General features: G+C 41.5%; 1 protein-coding gene across 1 annotated transcript in view; it reads right to left on the bottom strand.

Annotated features, from left to right (window-relative positions):
* The window catches only part of grin2aa (glutamate receptor, ionotropic, N-methyl D-aspartate 2A, a), a gene marked incomplete at its 3' end in the record, with an annotated part of 160186 nt that extends 148891 nt beyond the window's left edge, over positions 1–11295 (bottom strand). The window contains exon 1 of the mRNA XM_083930963.1: positions 11197–11295. The remainder of the gene's footprint in view (positions 1–11196) is intronic.
* Between the last annotated feature and the right edge of the window lie 770 nt (positions 11296–12065).

Below are 12065 nucleotides of genomic sequence, written 5' to 3' on the forward strand. Positions count from 1 at the left end.
ATTCCATTATTTTAAATCTTGTGCTGGACAATAATATTATGTACATATATATGTACGAGAGAGACATAAGGGTGGGCCATTTGGTTTTCATATTACAGAGGTCTATATATCTATCCATCTATAACCACCATGAGTTCAAATTGTTACTTGTCTAATACTTTACCTCCCTCTGCCATATATACAGGTAATGCAGCTGTATTATGGCCCGCGACAATCTGGGCAACACATAAGCACGCCCCACCCCACCCCTCAACTTGCCACTACACGTAAAAATGTATTGCAAGCCAAGTCATTGTTTAAATACAAACATATCGTTAATTGACTCATACCTCTATGTTAAATTTCTAAATGAAGTTTAGTAGGGATTAATATTCTATTTGATTTTCAAAAATGTGTGCCTGCAGAATTCTGGGTCACGGTCATTATGAACATGCGTAAATTTAAGCTAGTTAGTAAAGTCTCAATACCGAGAGGAGCAATGGGGTACAAGCACAATAGCCGATTCCAGACGTGTAAATCTAGAAATGCAGCCGACACCTGCTGACGCTCGTGCCGCCGCTATCCAACACCACTGGAGACGGTCTGAACAACACGTTTATGAGGCAGGCATGCACAGACATGAATAATGTTGATGAATTGCGGTTACATATGTGTGGTGTGCTGTCACTAATGTTTCCATCTGGTATGGTACTCTGAGCTTGGCTTTGCTAATGTGACTCCTACTAAAAAATTCTACAAAAAAATTAATTTAGTCGTTAAATGTACGGTAAATTCACAGTTGCTAGTCATTTTAAAGCTGTGTGCTTTCACTTATTTTATTTGCTACTGACATTACGGCATTTAACGTCTGATGTGATGTGCCTGATTTGACCATTTTGGATTGGAGCCTGAGCTGCCTAAGATGGTGAACATGGTGAACGTTGCATCTACTTAGCATCAGCATGTTGGCTTGCTGAAGTAAGTATTTAGCTCAAAGGGCTCAAAGTCCTAACTGATATCTAAATTATCTAATACCTAAATTTTGGTAAAATCACAGCTTCCTAAGAGAAGTCAAACATTTTGTTCTCACTTCTTTTACGCCATGTGAAATTAACTCGGTGGATTGACAGTAAATAAAACTGCGTGACATGTAAAAACTGGTGTATGTCATACTGAGATTTTTAATTCCATGCCTAATAGAAGGGACATCACAATGCAAGCACAACACTATTGGAGTTGTATGGTAAGAACTGACATACATATCTCAGCCAAAAATACACAGATTTGAATAGTAAAATAAATAAATAAATAAGTGTGATGTCTTCAGCTGAATGTATTATGATTCTTATATAAATAATGCAACGTACAGAGTTGTGTAACAGCTGTCAGACACACACACACTCATTTTATAAGGTAAGTAAGACACTAATTATATAAAGGCTGAGAAAGAAAGAACAGAAAGAAAGAAACTAGCGAGTGCTATAAATAGCTTGGGATGCCACTGTAGGCCTCGGACAGGGGGGTAGAAGGATGCGGGTTTCCTCAGTCGAAATTGTTGTGCTTGTGCGTGTGTGTGTGTGTATGTGTGTGTGTTACTCTGCACCAATCAGAGCAACATATTCTCATGCAACGGTTAGTATGATATCGTATGAAATATGACTGTTATTCAACACTGTGAAATGGTGACTGGTACTTGACCCCCTCGCTCTTTATACAACATCACTCTACTTTGCTCTAAGGAGGGTAAAAAGATGTCACGACTCTGAGCTATGGGGCATGTATGTAACTGGAGCTGCGATGTTGGAGGGCTACAGCAAACGGCGCTAGAAATAAAGGGATGGTTTCCGCTCAGGTGCTCTTTATTTTGCATTTGGCCTTACAGAAGTTTTCGGGTACGCTCAATTGAATGGCGGCCGACACACATCCAATCTTTATCTTTCATATAAAATATATTATGACCCAAGGCCAACTGCGTGACACCAATCAATCATCCCCATGTGTATGATATAATATCTACCTGCTGTTACGCCTTTCAGACCAGATTTAACTAGGCATGTGTTGTACCCCCAAAGACGCAATAGGGTGCCATAACATAGTGGTCACTAGAGGTCGCTGCCTAGTAGCAAGCGACAATATGGGTCATAATAAAGTAAATACATGGGTTAAACAAAAATCACATCTGGATGACTTCCTGAAGGTATATGTACGAACAGTGCACAGTGACATCCACATCACACAAATCACAATCTCCACCACCCCCCTCCCTACAGAGATAACACTCACTGGATCGTCTTGAATGTCCAGCATGGCATAAAACATTGAGCAAGTGTGTGTGTGTGTGTGTGTGTGTGTGTGTGTGTGTGTGTGTGTGTGTGTGTGTGTGTGTGTGTGTGTGTGTGTAGCTTTGTCATCATGTGTAAGACATATGAGCAGGTGTGGTGAACAGTAGAGCATGAGCAAACTCAGAAGGGCATGAAACATATGGCCACATAATGTGTCCATGTGCACGGCTGACGATTGATGGATTCACTGACAGCACCGCATGTTTTTGCGTCTGTGCAGAGCCGGTTGGTGCATGATTGATTCACAGTAGATGTTGTTAATCTATACCAGCGCAGATTTAAGCACGGAGATCATTAGTTCATAAGAAACTATCTCATTTACAAAGTGTTCCTTCCCATCAACATGAGCTACACAACGACAAAACAATGAGACATCCACATGTTGCCAACCAATATTTTCTCGTATGCAACCAGTAAAATGTGAGTGACTCATGCTGAGTTAATGGTTTCCAAGGACATGATGTTTTAAGACATGCTGCTTTGTGTATTTGTCTCTTAGTTAGCAGGATGCCTCAAAAAAGTGGAAAGTTTAACTGCTTTAATATTATATATTTTTTGCTGCTATTGCTTGAATGACAATATTACTGTCATATATATCCACTGATTGTGTAATTTCTCATTGGGGAATTGTTGGGTCTCTGTAAATCATAGTGTGGTCTAGACCTACTCTATATGAAAAGTGTCCTGAGAGGACTTCTGTCGTGATTTGACACTATAAAATTAAATTGAATTGAATTGTTTATTACTGCTGTAGCGTCCCAGTTGAAATAATGCAAGCCCTGACTGCTGGTCTAATGCACTTTATTCTATTCTCTCCCTTAACTTCATCGACATAGACCATCTTGAGAGCTGAACAGAAATTAAACACAGTAGATAAAAATTACATTACACTCTGTTAGCATCAGGAAGCTAATAAAAGCATAAATAAACTCAGAATTATGAGACAATTTGACACCAAGCAATGCAGTTAATAGCTTGTGGCCCTCTTGACTGGAGCTAAACTCTTTTATACTCCCCCGTGTCCTTAATACTTAATCTCTGTGCCATTTATCTCTGTGTTGTCAGTGTTACCATAACTGCACCATTTACCTTTTCTGTCAATTGTCGTTTTTTTTCCAAAGTAAAATAACTTCCATTTGCATGGGAAGTATGTTGACATAAACGTAATATAACTACTACATTACACATGCAAATATAACACATACAAAACTTTGCCTGAGTCATTTACAGATGCTATATGTGCGTAATGGTGCAGATATGTAGATCTAGGCAAACTTTTGAGAATCTTTTGAACTACTAAAGTAGCACATCTGGTGAGAACACATACTCTGTATTCACCTGTTACCTATTTATTCAGTATAAAGATACTGTAATTATTTTTTTACCCAATTCATTCCAAAGTGTTTGACACCCCGTCTTCCAACTGCTGTTTAACCTTTAAGCCTTCTGAGTTTCTCCATTGTCATAGATTTCTTTTTTTATAAATATCCTTATCAGAGAACCTTTTTGGTAAATTATCTAATAAAATAAGGTTTCTCATTACTGTCCAACACTGCTCGCCCAAAGAAAGAGAAAATTGCAGCGACATTGTCTATCTGTAAGTACGATGAAGGTTTTAGATTATTTTCTGTGGGATAGGATTTGTCATGTCTTGTGATTCTCTAATGAAATTGAGACTTGAGCAGAAGGCTCTGTTGTGAGCTGAATAATGCATGTGGGCTTACTGTGTCATCTTGTGTTTTTAAAAACGAGCAGAGGACTGCTTGTCCCTCCCTGGCCAACTGAGCATAAACACTGTCAGAGCAGACCTGAGGATGAATCATCCAAATCTTGGTCCATTCACTGCAGAAAGCACTGATGCCTAACAGATTTCAAGTTGTCATCTTCCATCACCTGAAAGCTGTAGGATTACATGAAGGCTAGTCCCAACAGTTTGTGAAATCACTTAATTCTGTAGGACTGATATTTATTTCTCAGTGCAACGATGGAATGCTTTCTTTAAATCCCAATTTATACATTTACACATGTTTACACTGACAGATACGTATAACCACAGTCTATATATTGTTTTGTGGGTCAAGAGACAGCTTCACCTCCAATATTTTACATTTTCTACAACATGTTGCTCACTCTCCTTTCAGGTCTTGCTCAAGAGCACTTGAGCAGGGAGGACTCTTCCTGTCAAGAGGCATCCATCCAACTCAAGCCTTTCTATTGAAGGACTGTCTTCATAATTGCTAGACCATCCTGCCGCTGCAGCTAAAGCTATAATCACTTTAAATATTACATTTCACTATTAATATAACAGTATCAGTTGGACCATCAGACTGTTAAAATGCTTTTCATCAGCAGTTTCTCGAGGTTACAGGAGAATTATGAAGCCCACACAGTCTGGAAAATCTGAGCAGAGAAGCTGAATAATGTAACGGGTCCACAGCATCCTTCAGGCTTCCCATTCATTGTAAGCAGCTGTGCAATGCATTCTGGTAGCTCAGTGGTGCATTTCACAAAGATGGAGCGCCATGTCCGACGCCCGTCATTTGCACAAAGTTCAGGTATCGGCTACTTTAAGCAAATCAGGGGCTTCCAGCAGGTCTCGCAGCCTCTGGAAACTTCCAATATACTTTCAAACTAACCGTTGTTGATCTAAATTGAAGATAGATTCAGCAACAGCATAGCAAATCTCACTTCAAATGCTTTCAGATACACATCTGACATCCTCCAGACTGCATCAATGCTGTTACTTAAATGCTTTCATGTACACTACTGTACATACAGGGATTCCGGGCATATCTATATGTTGCCTCTGTCTTCATGGATACTATGTATGAACTGAGAATGATAATGAGCAACTACGCCATTTCATTCTCCTCAAAACCTATTTAGAGAAAACATACATACATTCACTGTAGGTAGCTACAGCCATAGTGCAGGGCAAAAGTAGAATTATTAAAAAAAGGTCAAACTGGTACCAATTTGGCGCATTATGGTATTTATAGTAACAGGGAGGCCATTGTTGACAAGATTATCTCTCCGTTCCAATGGGTGCTGTGGAAAACTGACTACAAAAGAGTGCCCCCCCCCCTCTAATCTTTACTTGTCTCAACTGTGCAGCATCAGATTTTAGGGTTAGGAGGATAGTGGGAAAACCAGAAGAAGAGGAACACAGGTAGAGGAGGTATAGACAATTCAGAGAAAGTATTAATAAAAATAGAGACAGAAAAGGTGGAGGAAGCAACAAAGGGAAAGAGAGAGCGAGAGCATCCCTGGCCAAATCGGATTGGGGCAGTTTGTCGTCACACAAAGGCTACCGTTCCCTGGCAGCACAACAGTAAATGATGTTTGGCAGGCACATCCATATTACTGGCTATCATGCACACATGGACAGATATTTCCTACCTCACAGAAGTGCCCCTATGTATTCATACCGCCTCTACAAAAGAATCACTTTCTCAGTCATCAGTGAATAAAATAATTAAAATATGATAAAGGAGTTTTTTTATTTTCTCTATTCTATGTTTTCCTTTTCCGAAAATCAGAAACACACACACACACACACACACACACACACACACACACACACACACACACACACACACACACACACACACACACACACACACACACACACACACACACACACACACACACACACACACACACACACACACACACACACACACACACACACACACACACACACACACACACACACACACACACACACACACACACACACACACACACACACACACTTAAATCGGTCTTACGACAATTCCCACTTTGCGCCACTGCCACAAAGACCACATTTCTGGTCCACATAACTAGGTTTCACATGCATCAATAATTCAGCTGCATTATCTTTACATGATGATTAATATGATTGCATTTACTGCTGTGGTCACATCCATTCTTCCTTCTATCTTGCTAAATGGCATTAAAATTAGATTAGCATGCAGCACTGTACACACTCTGTGGATATGATTTATTTACAGTCGGGGCTGGAATGGTTGATACTGAGGATGATAAGTGTATGTTTTACGATGTCACGGCCCAGAGGAGAAGACTACACTTAATATTGTATGTTTTCCAACATTGGCTCCTCCGTTACTCTACATTCAGTCATCGCCCGTTCATCTCTTCACTTATCTGTCTATCCTTCCCTTCACCTTTCATCTTTATAATGCTCCCCCACTGCATTGACTTAAGCAAGAGAATGGAACTGGATTCTCAAAACTTGAGTGATGTACATTTGAATTCATTACTTTTCCGTGAATACACTGTCCACCCCCTGCACAGGTCCCTCTCCGTTGATGATGTTATTGAACCCTCTTCAATCATCCACTGGTCATATATAAAATACAAATGATTAAGAGCTCATGCGGACAAACATAATCTAATAATTGATTCTGTGTTTTGTAAACTTGTTCTGATATAAGCCACATTGGTTTGTGTATTGGAATGCCACCTAAATTAAGAATTACAATATGTTATTTCCATGGCTTGGGAAGAAAACGAGTGACGTCATCAAGTATAAAGTCTGGAGCTGCTCCATAGACAATGATCGGGACATTGACTTTGTGGACCCACAGAACGTTTACTTTCTTTTTTCTGACGCAAATGATCTTTATTCTATTGTGGTGTTGTCGGCTTTGAAACAGAAATATAGAAATATAAATATACATTCTCCCGGGTGCTTTCAGTGTCATCTACATTATATTTACCAATTCATTGTGTATGAAGCACTTCCACACTTGATGATATTACAAATTTGAGTTTTAACACTCTAGTTTTCTGGATTTGGGAGAGAGTTTTTCATGTTTACTTGTATTTTTTTGGACTGTCTTAGACCATAGGGATAACATGTATCAATTGTAAAACAGAAAATAGGCGTAGATCCTCTTTAAGTTGTGAGTAATGAGGAAAGCAGAAACTGGCAGCAACAATAAACAGCTATGCTACATAGCCAAAAGTATGTGGGCTTGGCTCCTTGGTACAGTGAAATTAAATCTTAATGCTCCAGAGTATATATTACGCAGCAGTGTGCAATTGCATCATATTACTGTAATTCCCATGCTGTCATGTTGTTAAAAAGTCAAATATGAGTCACATTCTCATCTGTTTTTCAGTCCTTAAAAAAATAGGTTCCCATTCAAGCTGGTGCACATTGTTTAAAACATGTGGCAAATGTTGATTGGAGAAAAAAACCTGATTTTTTTATAATTTAAGAGTATGTTTGTTACGTAATATGAGTTACGCACATAAGTTGAGTATGTTGTGTAAACAAGTCAATGTTGACATTTGGTTTCACACAGAACACAAACAATTCACCCACCTAAAACTCTTCCTTGTGAAGGCTTTCCTGGACTTTGCTAGAAACGTAGGCCTACTTGCATTATGTCAAAGAGAAACATAGTCCGGGATAAAACATGTTTCCCTCAAAACATAATTGAGAATGCAGTTGAAAAGTCATTTTTAGGGGACAGGGCCACTATGAGAGTTAGATGGTGTCTTCACTTAATATCAATTAAGTTTGCTTTATTCGACTTTTGCTAATTTTGAGCCTTTTTACAGCCTTTGTAAACTTTTAACAGCTGTGTCTGGGATCAGGGAACCAGGGATGCTAAGGTTCTTCTTTGCAATTGATCACTTTTGTATGCCATTCTCAACACCTGTGTCACATCGATCTTACCAGTGAACATCCTCTGCCGCATAGAAAGTGATGCATTTTTTCAGTTATTTCCAGCATCAACAACTTATTTTGGTTTGTTCAAAATAAGTACAGAACTTGATATTTTGCATAAGCAGTGATAGACGTGGATGAGGAACTGAAGCTATGGGACATCAAAAGAAAAATCTGCATCGTAAAGTCCCAGGAATGGCGTTGCAGTGCCACCGACACTGTCTGACTGACAGTTAGGCTACTAGAAGTGCAGTTCTGAAGCAAAGGGGATGTAGCTCCAATTATTTTTGCCAAAATAAAAGCAAAAACAAATAATTTGGCTTGGGCTGTGAGACTAATGGTATTAACAGAAAGCTATGTTACAAACAAGGATTGTGGCATTTGAAAGAAATCAGACGATGAGGTTCCAACAAAAGATGCTATCAAGACTAAATATGGGAATTAATTTATCCAGTGTTTTTTGAGCTTGAATAATAACAGGAATTACAAGTGAGCACATCTCAACTTCTGCAGCTTATTCTCAATCTTGAGTGTCCCTTGAAGTAACCCTACCTATTCCCCATCTCTTCTGACATTATTTTCCTTTGTCAGCTCATTCCTTTATCAATTTTCTCCCAGCCATTCCCACATTCAGTCCCTCTCCCTCTCTCCCAGGCCCCAGCCATCTGCTCTGTGTGCCCTGACGTGTGCATGAGCACCCATGAGAAGCCCAGTGGAAGTAATCGTCTGCTACCACTCAGGCTTCAACATGTTGTCTGCCCACTGCACATAACTCTTTAGCTCCCTATCAACCCACTGTGTGTGTGTGTGTGTGTGTGTGTGTGTGTGTGTGTGTGTGTGTGTGTGTGTGTGTGTGTGTGCGTGTGGGCGTGTGTGCGTGTGTGCGAGAGAGAGAGTGCGCAAAGAGAGAGAGAGAGAGAGTGCATGAAAAGAGAGAGAGCGAGAGAGACCAACAAGAGAAAGAAGTAGAAGCCACTAGTATTATCTTATATAATGGGTGTGAGTAGTGGTGCTGTGTGTATGTGTTGTCTATCTCCACCTGATGCCCAATACACACCTATGCTTCCCTCCTCTATTGAAATATTACACTCTATGCTACGATGTGTCGTATCGCTCCTTTATTTTCAGTTTTTAGTGCTAATTGCATCAGTTTCTGCTTCATTAGCATGCAGCATGCCCATGTGGAAACATATCTCTCTCTCTGAATTTCAATTTGCTTTATTGGCATGATATGTAAGTATATCTGTGTTGCTGAAGTATTCATATATTATTAGATGTAGGCTGACAGATTACTTGTTATCTGTCTGTGTCGCTTTGAGACAGCAGACAACAAATTGAGCTTCTAGTCCTGCAGGGTTTCTGTCTTTGTCCAACAGGAAAGGAATCTTTTCTCTGAAAGCCAGAGTCAGAGGTGATTTCAGACGTTATTCAGCCTTGAACGATGCTGATGACTTTGGAAGAGCGGCGCTGCCTTTGCAGGAGCAATCTGCTTGGTTCTTGATGAAGGCTTAATTTCAACCCTTAACATTTTTTTGACGTAAGACGTAACCTCTGACTAACTTGTTCAACTTCAGAGCTGTGTTTAAAGTCTCTCCATCCACAGTATATGTGAATAAAGGTTATCACACGCACACGCACACACACACACACACACACACACACACACACACACACACACACACACACACACACACACACACACACACACACACACACACACACACACACACACACACACACACACACACACACACACACACACACACACACACACACACACACACACACACACACACACACACACACACACACACACACACACACTTGGAAAACAGTACAAGCAGACAAACCATAGGGCAGAGTTGTTTTACAGTATACAGCAAGGACCTTATTCTACATGTTGGGAGGTACTGGGTTAATACATTATTTCCTTTTGCTGTCATAAAAATATGGATTGCCCTTCCATGGGCTGCAGCGGAGAGGGAGAGAGAGAGAGAGAGAAAGAGAGAGAGAGAGAGAGAGAGAGAGAGAGAGAGAGAGAGAGAGAGAGAGAGAGAGAGAGAGAGAGAGAGAGAGAGTGAGTCTCTCTGATACTGCACTTCAACAACGTGACTGAATCCCGAGAACAGAAGAGAGGGAGAGAGAGAGGGGGAGAGGGGAGGGAGAGAAGATGTAAATTCATTTGGATCTCCCTATTATGTTCAATGGGACCAACATAATACAAGTGCGACCCCTACCGGTACGTCGTTGGCCTGCCTCCTCCACTCTTGGCCAAGAAGCTCCTTACATAGTATTTTTAAAAAATGTTTTTTTTCGGGGAAAGCCCGTGTTCACTCTCTGGCACGTTTTGGGATAGTACACGTTCAAGACTTTGCCTTAAAATGTCATTACAACTTAGGAAATACGCGGTGCGTTCTTACAGAGCTCCCGAATGTAAGGCTGACTGTTCGTCCTGGTATGGGATGGAGCAGAGCTGGAAGTTGTGCCAACCGGCGACGCGACCAAAAAGCCCGCAAGGTGTTATCCAACCTCTGGATAAAAATCACCAGAAAGCACAGCCATTCTTCTTTGTGTGACGTGTGCTCTGTGGTAAATCTTATTTTGGTAATTAAAAAAAGAAGATGAAGAAGAAGAAGAAAAGGCGTCTGTTGGCTATACTGTGTGTTGGTGGGTGTTGGGTGCATGTGCCCATGTACCAAAGGAGGCACGTTTATTTTTTTCAATTTCACCTACACAGTCAGTTTACTGGTGTAGACATGCATCCGTGGTAAATGTTTAAATGTGTTGAGCTTATTCTGGCCGACTGGAAGATGCTGTCTACAGATGCGCTTTAAAGCAGCCTGCGCTCCGGTCACTGCGCCGGCGTTATGAATTATGAGGAATTATAGGCACTTGACGTAAGAGCTGAGAGAAGAAATTTAGATATTTTTTTTGGTTGTTGTTGTTTGCATTTCATACTGCGTATCTTGCAGAATTGAAATCACAGTTGGTCGTGTTTTAAGGACAGCTGTGCTCTCCGTGTTGTGGGTGCCGCACTTTGGATAAGGGACGCCTGTGGATAAAAACCCGCACGGCGCCCGCTGATCAAGAAAAGAGGGGAGCTGGGGGGGATGGGGGGGAGACAGAGACGGTGCATTATCATCGCAACCCAAATTCAGGGGTACAAAATAACAGACACGACAAAGTACTTACAGCATCTCCCTTCCACAGAGCTCCAAAACAGTGGTGTGAGATGACATTGCAACAGACCCCTCTCTCCTCTGAGAAACCATGCAGCCTCTGACGGGGATCACACTCACACAAACACCGCACAACAGGAGAAGAAGAAGAAAAAAGAAAAATCACGGAATCTCTGGCGATTAATAATTTCCACCGTGTCCCAAAAAAAACCAACAATACAAAAACTGAATGAAATCCCCCGTTTTATCACTTCACGGGCGCGCAGCTGCGAATAAAAATCACTGTTGTTGTAATCCAATCTTCATTGTGTGTGCGCCTACCGCTGATTCTCCACTGCAATCTCTGTTGGACCCGCGCATTGTGGGGGGGCTCAACCTGCCTCTGTATGATTAGAGCTCCCGGTATCCCGTTATTCCTGTCCCGGAGAGGAAGAGGCAGGTGAGCAGCCGCCGGACGCACACATAGGCGCACACGCACATTGACTACTACAGTATAGGCTCAGGCAGCCTGCAAACAGTGCATGGGACCCGCTCCCAACGTCTCTCTCTCTCTCTCTCTCTCTCTCTCTCTCTCTTCCTCTCTCTCTCTCTCTCTCCCTCGTGCACGTGTATGTTTGTAAGAGAGTGTACGTGTGTGCCGAATGTGCACGCGTACGTGTGATTTCGCGTTTTGTCTATGTGTATGCCTGCGCGCTTCTGCAGAGGCAGGGGCAGCTGGATGGATCGACGGACTGTCGGCCCGTCGGTCTGTCGCGCTCCCTCCCTCCCTCTCTCTCCTCTGCTCTCTGCGCTAAAGCTTCTTCGGGGAGTAGCTCAGTCAAAGAGAGACTGATACAGGCAGAGTTTGGATGAATCGCAAATGATTCCGGCAGCATTTTTTTT

This window comes from Echiichthys vipera, assembly GCF_963691815.1.
Source record: "Echiichthys vipera genome assembly, chromosome: 17".
NCBI lineage: Eukaryota > Metazoa > Chordata > Actinopteri > Perciformes > Trachinidae > Echiichthys > Echiichthys vipera.